Source organism: Dipodomys spectabilis, unplaced genomic scaffold (genome assembly GCF_019054845.1).
Source record: "Dipodomys spectabilis isolate Male_0828 unplaced genomic scaffold, ASM1905484v1 ptg000140l, whole genome shotgun sequence".
Taxonomy (NCBI): Eukaryota; Metazoa; Chordata; class Mammalia; order Rodentia; family Heteromyidae; genus Dipodomys; species Dipodomys spectabilis.
The window spans coordinates 9,292,319-9,305,265 of NW_024870817.1; positions in this window are offsets into that span (position 1 = coordinate 9,292,319).

The window sequence follows — 12,947 nt, forward strand, 5'->3', positions numbered from 1 at the left end:
TATTGCAAATAATGGAAACCATGGGACCTTTGTTTCTTTGGGCCTGGCTTACTTCACCTAATAGAATTTTTTCCAAGTCTTTCCATTTCCTAACAAATGGGGCAATGTCATTCTTTGTGATGGAGGCATAAAATTCCATTGTGTATATATACCACATTTTCTTGATCCATTCATCTACTGAGGGGCATCTGGGTTGGTTCCATATCTTAGCTATGGTAAATAATGCTGCAATAAACACAGTCGTGCTGGTAGCTTTAGTGTGGTCTTGTTTGTGATCATTTGGGTAAATGCTCAAAAGTGGGATTGCTGGGTCATAGGGGAGCTCTATGTGGAGTCTTTTGAGGAACCTCCATACTGGTTTCCAAAGTGGTTGAACAAGTTTACACTCCCACCAACAATGCAGTAAGGTTCCCTTCTGTCCACATCCCCTTCAGCATCTGTTGTTATTAGAGTTCTTGATTCTAGCCATTCTAACTGTGGTGAGGTGGTATCTCAATGTTGTTTTGATTTGCATTTCTTTTATGGCTAGAGAGGTTGAGCATTTCTTCATGTGTCTATTGGCCATCCTTCTTTCCTCTTCAGAGAAGTTTCTCTTTAAGTCTTTAACCCACTTCTTTATTGGGCAGTTGTTTCTTTGAAGATTTGTTTTTGGGGGATTTAATTTTTTAAGTTCCAGATATATTTTAGATATGAGAACCCTCAAAAATCAATGGCTTTTCTGTATGCCAATAATGAGAAGAGCGCAGATGAAATCAGGAAAGCGACTCCATTCGGAATAGCCGCACAAAAAAATAAAATACCTAGGAATTAACTTAACCAAAGAAGTGAAGGACCTCTGTGATGAAAACTTTAAAAACCTGAAAAAGGAAATCAAAACAGAACTTAGAAAGTGGCAAAAACTCCCATGCTCCTGGATTGGAAGGATCAACATCATGAAAGTGGCAATACTTCCCAAGGCTATCTACAAATTCAATGCAATACCTATCAATATTCCAACCTCATTCTTCAAGGAAATAGAAAAGACCCCGAATAGCAAAAACGATCCTCAACAGAAAGAACAGTGCTGGAGGAATATCAATACCAAATTTCAAGCTGTACTACAAAGCCATAGTAATCAAAACAGCTTGGTACTGGCACAAGAACAGACCCCAGGACCAATGGAATAGAATTGAAAACACAGAAATGAACCTATACACCTATAGCCATCTAATCATCGGTAAAGGAGCTAAAAAAATAGAATGGAAGAAAGACAGCCTCTTCAGTAAATGGTTGCTGGCAAAATTGATTAATTACCTGTAGAAAATTAAAGCTAGATCCTTATATATCACCCTGTACCAGAATCAACTCCAAATGGATCATAGACCTCGGAGTCAAAGCAGACACTCTGTAAACATTACAGGATGGAATAGGAGAAACCCTAGGTCTCCTTGGCACAGGCCGAAATTTTCTTAATAGAGACCCAGAAACACAACAAAGAAAGGTTAGACAAATGGGATTACATGAAATTGCAGAGCTTCTGCATGGCAAAAGACATAGCTCACAAAATCAATAGAAAGCCCACGGATTAGAAGAAGATCTTACAACAGACTAGAAGTGAATATTTTTTAAGATTATTCTTATGAGTTTTATTTAGATATTATGACTTCAAGTCATGCTGCCAAACTCACTTGAAAACTGAAGTTGTACATCCTGTGATTAATGTATGAATTATCATCTCTGGAGAGGAAACCAAATTGTTTTCTGAGTATCTTGTTGCTCTTTGAAGATGGCTGTTTGAGATATATTCCTTTACCAAAGAGAAGGCAGGCTATGAGATAATGCGTTCTTAATTTGGCAGAACTTCTAATGTTCCTTCATCAAAAATATGTAATATCATCATTCAACTCGTATTCTTTTGCCAATAGTAGAGCCAGAATTACATCACAGCTCCTTCATAGGCATTTTATTTTATTTAATCTTTGTGACAATTTCCAGCAATGGAGGGTCAAGAGGAGTGCGAACATTTCTGAAGGTGACACAGCTGGTAAATGCAGAGCTGAAATTCTGTATCTAAATGGCTGGCTCCATACTCCTGAGTCTAACCACTTCATTCCATGGGCTTCCTAACCACCAAAAGCTGGTAATTTTACTAATGAGTATTGGCATGTATCTGTAGATGTCTTGGAAATGGGGCGAGTTTCTGTTACAAGGCTCTATATCATGAGCCAATCCCAGATACATAATTATAGTTGGAAATCATCTTCCAATCTACTATTAATGATTTTTCCAATCCACCTTCCTGCCTTTCCCTCTCATTTTCTCAAATATTGTTGAAATATCTACTCTGTGCTGATTAAGGCATCTTGCCGATACTTTGCTAAAATTGCAGCTCTCGAAGCTTATGATCCAATAGAAGAAGCTTCTATTACATTTTGAAAATAACACATAAGTTATTTCCATTTTAAAATTGCAATAGGTGGTTCAGAGGAGTGCAGAGACTAGAGGAATAAAACTTAAGAAGAGGGGTGAAGAAACTTTTCCTGAAGGGGTGACAAATTGATGACATGCAGAGTATAAATAGGAGTTGTCAAATATGGGAGAGGAAAAGAGACATGCCACATAGTTCTGGACAGAGGAAATCATAGCAAAGGCACTTAGAGAAAGATTATGGGTGTAGCTGGAACTTGGAGAGCAAGAGGAAAAGGAGTATGTTAGGGGTTAATCTGGAATTGTTGTTAGATCCTATAGGCCTCTTGGGTCATGGGGACATTTTGAATTTTCACAAGTACTTGAGCCATCTTAAGAGCCCAGATGGTTGTCAAAAGAGAAAAGCATTAAACCATCTTCAGGAGAGCTTACGACTTGTGTGGAAATAGGTTTTATATTACTGCTATGTGTGGAACCACATTGTCCTCACGGAGTTGTTTTGTAATGAGAAAAGGAAGACAGCTGGAGCTACACCTTTTCTCAATTAGGGTATATCTGTAAGAAATATACCTTGTAGATGAAAAGATACTTCCATTTGGAATACCATACCATTTTATTTTCCTTTTGCTATTTTATACTTAGAACTACTGGAAGATAAATGAAGGCAGGGAAATACAAACAAATGTCCCATTATCAGTGCCCAGGGGAGTGATTCTCATAGACAGTGCATTTCAGAACCTGAGTGAAGGTGGAAATTGGATAAAGCTCAGTGATCCAGATATTACAGATGTGAACATATTCTTCATAGCTTCTAGTTTTGTTTTTATGAGGTTAGAGCAGAGGAAAAACTGGAGAAACCTTGAAAAAATGATTCCTAAAATGTTTACATTTCAAAATCTGTGGTTAATTAACATAATTGTGGCATGATTAGGAAGACTGCTATGTAATGCATATATAGCAAGGTGAGAAAAGTGAAGGTTTATATTTTTTGTCTATGTTTTGACAATGCAGATTTTCATATAGGGCGCAACTAAGAAGAAAAGCGTAACTTGTATGACAATGCACCATAATGGTTATTATGTTATATGAGGAAATATTTTTTTAAAAATGTTATGGAAATTGTAGTCTATTAAGTAATTAGACCTTAAATGACAACTTTATGAAAGCTCAGGGTATGGATTCTAGCAACTGTGAAAATGTACCCACTGTGTTCAAATCAGGCCTGCCAGACTGTACCTTATCTTTCCCAGCCAGTTCCTACAATAACCTGTACCTCTGCAAAATGGGTTTCTGAAGCACGGGAGCTTTCCTGCTACCTGGTATAGAAAATAGTATTTAACAGACATTCTCGGAAGTCATGCCCAGATCATAGGGTATAAACAACTTACATTTTCTCTATTTTCTATGATTAAAAAATGTGTCCTGCCAAGTGCCGGTGACTCACACCTGTAATCCTGGCTACTCAGGAGGCTGGGATCTGAGGATTACAGTTCAAAGCCAGCCCAGACAGGAACATCCCTGAGACTCTTATCTCCAGTTAACCTACAGAAAACCAGAAGTGGCAATGTGGCTCAAGTGGTAGAGTCCTAGCCATGAGCTGAAGAGCTCAGGGAAAGTGCCCAGGCCCAGAGCTCAAGACCCACAACCAAAAAAAAACAAAACAAAATGTGTCCTATGCAGTCTTTTGTTTGTTTGGTTTGGTTTTTATGTAGCATTATATTGTCAGAATTAACTTTTAACCAGATAAATACTATATTCCTCAAACAAAGGACTTAAGGATAAGTCTGGGTTTTAGGAAGCTAATGAATGTGGTATATAACTGTATACAAGCAAAAATTACACGTCAGTTCTCAAGACAGGAAGATCATGACTTCCAATTCATAAGAGTCCAGAATCCTCAATCAGTACCCTTCTGATTTAAAGAAGACTTAGTAGTAATATTTATAAAAAAGGATTTAGCAAAAATTTTGCTAAAATTAAAACTTAAGACACTAAATTTTCAACTATGACCTTGTATATCTCATTTAGGCTTTTGTAGGCTATGTGGGCTAATTTGTTTTTTATTATTAGTTATACAAGGCGGTTTTAATTCAACATGGCAGTTTATGAATACAATGTATCATGACCACACATTTCAGTGTTTCAAGGCAAAAACTCTATATTGGTCTCCAAAGAAGGGTGTAGATATGTCCCAAAATGAAAAGGAACCCATGGCCCAGAGTATTTATTGGAAAGGCCTGAGTACTCTAATTTGATTACAATTCAAATTTCTTGTCAATATCCAGTTCTGTTCTGGTAGTTTCTTTTTCCTTCATATATATTTTTATATAAAGACTGCTGTATAAGGCTGAACCACTGAGAATCAGGATTCTTTCTCCAGAAGACATGATATCTAGTGATAGTTTTAACTAATGATCTTCCTCAATGGTTATAGCCAGAATCTAAAATCTCTAGATTCTGGGTCCAAAGGCTTTTCCCGATAAAGTTCTTCCTCTTGGTTTGGATAGATGGTGTCTGCGCGCGCGCACACACACACACACACACACACACACACACACACACAGTATATCTTTTGTGTATAAAAGAAACATCATTTAATAGTAAATAGTACTTCATAACAAACAAGGCTGAATTACTTCCTTTATGTAAACTATTAGTTCATTGGTCTAGTTTGAACTAGCAATAAACATGAATGAGCCTTTGCCTTACCAGCTGCTTCTTTCAACAATTTAATGGCTATCTTAGAAATAGGAAATATAGATTCCAAGGTTTGTTTATAGAGACCTTTGTTAAAATTAGAAGGCAGGTGTCAAAACTGAGTGGTGAAGGACCTATGGAGCACGAATCTGTGCTATGTGGTTTGGACCTTGCAAATAGAAAATCAATTACGTTCTCTAAGATAAATTAATTATGGGCCTAAACCCCAAGCTCCTTGCCCATAAGACTGATTCTCTGCTTGACGCAGAAGCTTAAGGGAAGGGAACTATATGATGAGGTACACTGTGAACCCCAGCTGGAGAATGATTTCTTGGTGTCCCAGAAACTAGAAGGCTGCTTAGCTGCTGGGGTTGGCTATGCAGGCCCTCCAGCTAGGACAGGCTCAGGAACTGAAGAAAAACTGGATAGTTCTACCCTGGTAGTAGGAACATTTGAGAAGTGGGAAGGGATGTAGATATTTTATGAGACATGTAGAGCCAGACATCAGCGATTATCTGGTTATTTTGCAAGTCGGGGGGCTCAGTATTTCCTGGATTAACCTTCAAATGACAGAGTACTCCTGGAGGCTCAGTGTCATGAGGTCTCTTTGTCTCCGTTCCTTCCCAACTACCACTTTCTTTCCTTCCTTATAGGCAAAAAACATTTGCCTATTAACCACTTGTCTCTCTGATAGTGACCTCAACTCTGTGTGTGTGTGTGTATACACAATAGGGGAAGAGGGGGAGGAGGAGGGGGAGAGGGAAAGGGGGAGGGAAAGGAAAGACAGAGGCAGAGATAAGCTGCTGTTCTGGGGAAACACACCACTAATAGATAGTTTTCTAATAAGCTTCTATATCCTCACCAGTTCAGGAAGTCAGGGCTGCCTGTACTTCACAGATAACATTTTCATAATGCTTAATTTTCCTACATGCAGAATTTTGCTCTGTCGTATCGTATCTTCTAGTAGAGGTTTAAAAAATGTTATTTATAGTTTCTTCTACTTCATATATGCCCTAACATGGTAAATACATTATAAATGTGAAGCAAATTGAAGAATAAATACATGGTTTTCAATTGATGAAAGAAAAGGTTTACTTTTTAAAAATTATACTTTATCTTTAAGTAGTTATACAAAAGAGTTACCATTCAACAGATCTGCTTATAATTACAGTGAATTTTGACATAAATAACTTGCATAGTTTTTATATTATTGAACAGATTTACTAATTTAATCTTACTGAGATTCTGTCTCAAGGACCCAATTGGCCATAATTTTTCATGTTTATAAATGTTTGAGTTAATGTACTTCTTATATTCCTGAGAATTCCTCCGATTGTGTCAACTATTTACAGAGACTAAGCTGGGCACTGGTGGCTCATGCCTGTAATCCTAACTACTTAGAAGGCTGAGATCTGAGGGATCTTAGGTCAAAGCCAGCTTGGGTCAGAAAGTTTGTGAGACTCTTATCTCCAATAAAGTACTCAGAAAAAGCTGGAAGTGATGCTGTGGCCAGCAAAAAATAAATAAAACCACCCCTACCCCCAAAAACCAAGACCCCAAACAAATTATTTACAAGGACATTATTTTTCAATGTTAATTTACAGAAATAATCAATTTCTCAAATATAGGTGTTCTAAATTGATTCCTGACCTTCTAGGCACACAGCCATCCATGCAATACTCCCCTTAGATTTTTGCCAAGAAATTATTCAAGAGATTTTAACTAATTGTTAGTGTTTTATGTTATTTATATGTTTATTCTTATGTCTTATTACCTGTTAAAAATATTTGTAATGCTAAAAAAATCCCAGTACCTTGTTGTTCTTGTTGTTGTGGGGCTTGAACTCTGGGCCTGGGTGCTGTCCCTCAGCTTTCAGCTCAAGGCTAGCGCTCTACCACTTGAGCCACAGTGCCACTTCAGGTAATCCTTAGAACTCAGCCTCCTGAGTAGCTAGGATTACAGGTGTGAGCCTCTAGTGCCAGTCTTCCCAGTACTTTTCAAAATAGCTTGACCTGTAGGAGGCCCAGGTCTTGGAGTTGCAATTAGGAGGCACCTACTTTCCTTAACCATTTCATATTCAAATTAACTACACATTCCTACAAGATTGGATTTTAGGGTTCATTTTCAAGGGCTAGTTTCTCTTCATTAAGATAATCCTGTGAAAGTAAAGGAGCAGGCAGAGACTTTGTGAGGATTGATTCAGTGGAAACTTTCATATTCTGCCCACATCACCTTTACTCAGGACACATTCATTCCTTGGTTTCTGTTGCATGGACAGGAAAGCAGTGTTCTTCCAAGATCAATTCATGGTTGATGAGGGTTTATAAAGACCCACCTCTCTTGCCTTGATGTGGGATTATCACAGTCCTAGCTCTACAATTCCTGGCAGGATTGACAGAGGACTCATCTGATAACATATGCTGGGTCACTTTCTCCCTGTGATTCATCTTGCTCTTTCTTCTCTTAATTTGTATCTCCTGAGGCACCCTACCCTGCAACCTTCCCCTCGCCCCCATAAACTGCAATGCAATTTGCAGAGAATATTTGCATGGAACTCAACCTGAGGACACCATTGTTGAATTTCTTAACGTTAACAATTTTGAGGAGTTGAATGACAAGGAAGTTTCACAGTAGCATTGCACTCAGGCCTAGTCTCCCCCAAGGGAAGACAGAGACACAGATGTGCCAGAGAAGTTGAGCATTAGGTGGCACCAGAGGACAGCAAAGTTAAAAGGAGGATGCAAATCCAACCCCCCAAAATATCATTTACTATGAAAAAGTTTATGTTTTTATATAAGCATTAAGAAAATATCATCAAACATTACGTCTTTTTTTGCAGCTATGAAGGCACATTGTGGCCTGGAGATTCTTACGGTGTAAAACATCAGTAAAAAAGGACCTAGTTATTTCCTTGCACACAATAGCTCATTGCAAAGACCAGAAAATGATCTGAAGCTATCAAATGGAAGAATTTGGTAAATTAAGGGAATGGTCGATATTCTGTTATTATGGCTTATAGTGCTACTTCTTTATGTGGGTAAATGACTTCTCTCTTTCTTTTTCTCGCTCTCTCCCTTCTTTCTTTCTCTCTCCTGAATACTTGTTATTTCTTTCAGTTTTTAAGCATAAATTAATTGGACAAAATGATGGGTTTCATTGTTTTTATATGCAATATACCTTGATCACATTTGCTCTTCCAGTACCTTCTTTGGTCACCCCCACTTGTCTTCCCCCGATCACTTTGATATTTTGTGTCTTTAAAAAAAAATCTAGATCTTTACATATGAAAGAAAACTTATCTTCCTGAGATCTGTCTTATTTTGCTTAAAATAATGACCCCTATATCCATCCATTCTCCTACAAGTGACATAATTTCATTCTTTTATTATGACTGAATAATTCTGCATTGTGTATGTAGACTACGTTTTCTTTGTTTATCTGATGATGGACAACCAGGCTGACTCCATAACTTGGGCTATTGTGGATAGTAATTTTATGGTTAGGTACTTATATACTTTTTCATTTGTTTTTTATTTTAGGGTAGTGCTATTATAAATATGGTGGTTAGGTATCCCTGTTGTATGCTGTATTTGATTCCTTTGGGCATTTACCCAGGAATGTATGACCAGATCTTATGGTAGTTTTATTTTTACATTTCTAAGAAGCATCCATACTAATTTCCATAGTGGCTGCACTAATTTCCATTCTCACCAATAGCATGTAAGTCTTCCTCCTCTGTCCCTCCCTCACCCTATTCTCTCCAGTATTTGTTGTTTGCTTCTTTATGGTTGCTGAGGGGAGATGAAATATGATTTTCATTTCCTTTGTGGTTAAGGATTTCAGACATCTCTTCACATATTTATTGATTTTTTGTACTTCCTTTGAAAAATTTTCAGTTCATTTTCCATTTATTGATTAGGTTGAGTTTTTTTTTTTTTTTTTAGCATTTTTGAGGTTTTTATAAAAATTTCTGGATATGAATCCCATAAGAGATGAATAGCTTGCAAACTTTTTGTCCCATTCCATAAGCTTTTTGCTCTGGTAATTATTTTCTTTGCTGTGCAGAAGCTTTTTAATTTGATGCAATCACATTTGTCAGTTCTTGCTTCTATTTCCCGAACAATTGATGTCCTATTCAGAAATTTAAATGACCTCCCAAACAGTACATTTTCTTGATGCATAACAGCTTCTTGGTTATTTATCAAAAAAATTCATGAGCCAATGAATAAAGGTGAACGCTGGATGCAAATTCTGGATTTTTCCTGTCTTCTGAAGAATATTTTTCTGAATATTTTCCTTACTATATATTCTAATTAGTAGAATTTACCACAGAAAGGTTTTTCTAATCTAATGAGACTTCTTGTTCTTTCTTCCTTTCCTCTCTCCTTTTGCATCTTAGTCTTACTTTCCTCCTTTCCTAAGAAGTATCAAATGAAAAATCAAGAAAGAAAGCAAGGGAATAAGTGTGAAAAATAATTTTAACCAAGGTTCTCTCCATTTAACTGCCTCATGATGTGACCAGGTGTGGGTTTTAACCAAGAAATTATCTGACCCTGTATTTCAAAGCATCTGATAATTCTGAGTAGGCATTAGTCTTCCAGGGTATAGTGAATCACCATATCCAGCATTGGTGTAGGACTGTCAACACCCCTTAGTGTAGACATGTACAGACCACTTAGAGAGGGCAACCTGGAAGACTGTAAGAATCACTGACCTGTAAGAATCCTGGACCTGTAATCTCATAGTTATATGGAGCATATGACTGATGCACTCGGGGACCAACTTGGCTTTTTGTTGCCACTCAGTTGTTTCTGAGTAGAAAGCTTTTTTGTCTTTTTTAAATCCCATTTCATTTTCAGCCTTATTACATAGTCAGAAATGGAAGAATACTAAGAATGCCCACTCTTCACGATTAAAAAAAATTCTATCAGTTCTTTAAAAGTTTGGTTATTTAAAATTTCTCTAGCTTTTCTTTTTTTCCTTCAACCTATATAACTTAGTAAGGGCTAGTTAGGTCTCAGGCATTGTGCTAGTGCTGGGGTGGGAGGTTACAGTGCTGAGAAAGAAGTTACTGAAGTGATCTCCTCAAAAGTGAATACAAGGGTTTCTGACTCAGGTAATAATCTCCTGTAGTCTTTTGTAGTTTGGAAGAGAATATGGCTTTCAAACTTTTATGACCACATACATGGTAGGAAACATGGTATGTATCAGGTTATATATCCACATACACATATATTTAAAAACAAAATATAAATAAAATGGAACACGTGGAAGGCCAGGCATCCATGCTTGAGATCCTAGGTATTGGAGCTCTATAAGTATGCAAAGCTCAGTCTGAGACCCTATCTGAAAAGCAAACTGAAAGCAATAAGACTGGGGACATCTAGAGTACTTGCCTAGCAACTGTGAGGCCCTGAGTTTAACATGCAGGACTGCCAATACCATAACAAACCAAATCAAAAAAAATTTCAAGATAATCCCTGATGTTTTTCTATCTCACTTTTTTAATCATTGCGCAATGGTCTTCACTCGTTTTATTGACTCATTACTCACTAGTGGGTTGTAACTCACAATTTGAAAATTTCTGATATCAATTTTTAATCTTTAATTAAAATTTTAATTTTAATTGCTATGCAAATTGCTACAATAATGCTTCAATATGGTAGCAGACTCAACCAATCACTAAGTTGATGGGTATCAGCACTGAAGCCCAGAAGATGTTTTCTGTCTAGCCTCTAGGGTTTCATTATAGTGGGGGGAAGGATTGGGTGGTGGGGAGGTAGGGGGGAGGTAGGGAAGGGATGTGAAGGGTAAACAAAGAAGGAGGATGCAATGCTTGATAAGAAATGTATGCATTATCCTGCCCATGTAATTGTAACCCCTCTGTACAGTATATTCACAAAAAAATAAAATTAAATTAAAAAAAAAAGAAATCACTTGGCAATTACTACGTTCAGAGGTTTTAAGCTCTGTTTTCATTCTTTTGATTACTTATTTTTTCACCATTACTTTGTCTTTTCTAATATTTTGAACCTCTTGTCTGTCATAGTGTCAATGTCTTCATTTAATAATAGCCAAACATGGCTCAACATGAAGACATACAGGAAGGAAGCAATGTTAATTTTACTTGAGTTTAAGTAAGACATTTGTGAATGACTAGAAAAACAAAAGGCTTTATTAATTTTATTAAACTTGTAGATAAGGTGTAGATTCTTGAGTCATCTCACTGGGCTACAATTCTGGCTCCTAATCAATTGCTGTGTGACCCTTGATAAGATATTTAACTTGGGTAAGATACTTACATATATTGAGATACTCTGTTCCTGCATTTAGAAATTTAGATAATTATTTCTCATATAAAGTACTTAGTGGCTGGTCATAGTAAGACCTCAACAGATATTGACAGCTATATTTAGTACTATCAATGCCATGGCCATTTTTGGTTGACTTTATAGGTGGCTTATAGAGAAATACCAGTGGAAAGTTTGCAACCTTGAATATGATGTTGATATCAATAGGTAAGAAACGTGTTTAAAGTTCTATTAGTCTATTATGAATGAAATGCTTCAGTAGTTTGTAGCTTGGAACATTGTTATTGACATTATTTTATTGACTATATTTTCATCAGGAATAGTAAAATTCCTTGAGTGAATTTACAAATGACTTTGGTAAACATTTCTTTGGTAATAATTTATTTGGTCCCATAAAAATTAATGTGAAAATACTTTGTGTCCTAGACAAGTGTATTTAGCAATCATGAAAATTATAAACTGTGCAAAAGATGACTACAACCTAGGATATTAAATTATACTTCTCCAACTACCAACCTTGTCATTTCCTCTCATCCTTGATGCTAGATTTATGAAATGAAAACACTTCTTTCAGAATCTTGAATAGTCTTTTCTTTTTATGCTAGTATGGTTTTGCATATTTGTTATCCTTGTACTTACATCTTAATTTCATTTTAATGATGCATCCTGGAGACATAAAGGGATGTGTGTGTGTATGTGTGTGTGTGTGTATGTGTATATTATGTATTCTTCCTCTCTTTAGTAACTCATTTTCATTGGAAAAGAGCAGAGATAGAGAGATAGAGATACACTGTGTGGGTTGCCATTATGAGTATATAATGCCATGTTTATGTTGGCAGCAAATTGCTTCATGCATCTTGGTTAGCTATCTTTTAAACTTGAGCTTGTATATGTCATAACTTTCTCTTTTTCATATTTCAAATGGGCTTATTCAATTGACTGTGATCAGAACTAACTCTTCAAGTTAGTGCTAATACTTTGTTTAGTAATATTCTTATAAAGTATGCATAAAATTGGTATTCTGTGTATGAATATAAAGGGATGCCTCAGAAATAAAGTTTTGGTTCTAGAAAGGGCAGATTCAGGCACACAGAATTAAGAGAATTTATCTTATGTGTTCTAATTCTGTCTTAGTTTCTTGTATATTTTACAAGTTACTTTATCATTTGCTGTACTTACTGTGTTCTGTATACTGCACTAGCTACTGGTTTTCATTTTCCACATAGAAAGTATCTTTTAAAGTGATTTATATGCTAGTGAGCACTGTAACATGGTCATTGACTTTAAAAAGTAAATCTATACCAAGAATATTCACAAAATGACCTTACATGTGTATTCTGCCTAGATTGCTGCTACATCACTAAATGGGCAGCTTGCCAGATTATTGACAGAACTGAGCCATATTTCCTATAGTTCTTAAACCATGAGAATTAAATTAGTCCTGTTGATATTATAAGGTCTTATGATTTCAACTTTTCCATCTCATTATTTCTCAGAATAAAGGAGAAAAATGTGAGAAGTAGGACTGTAATT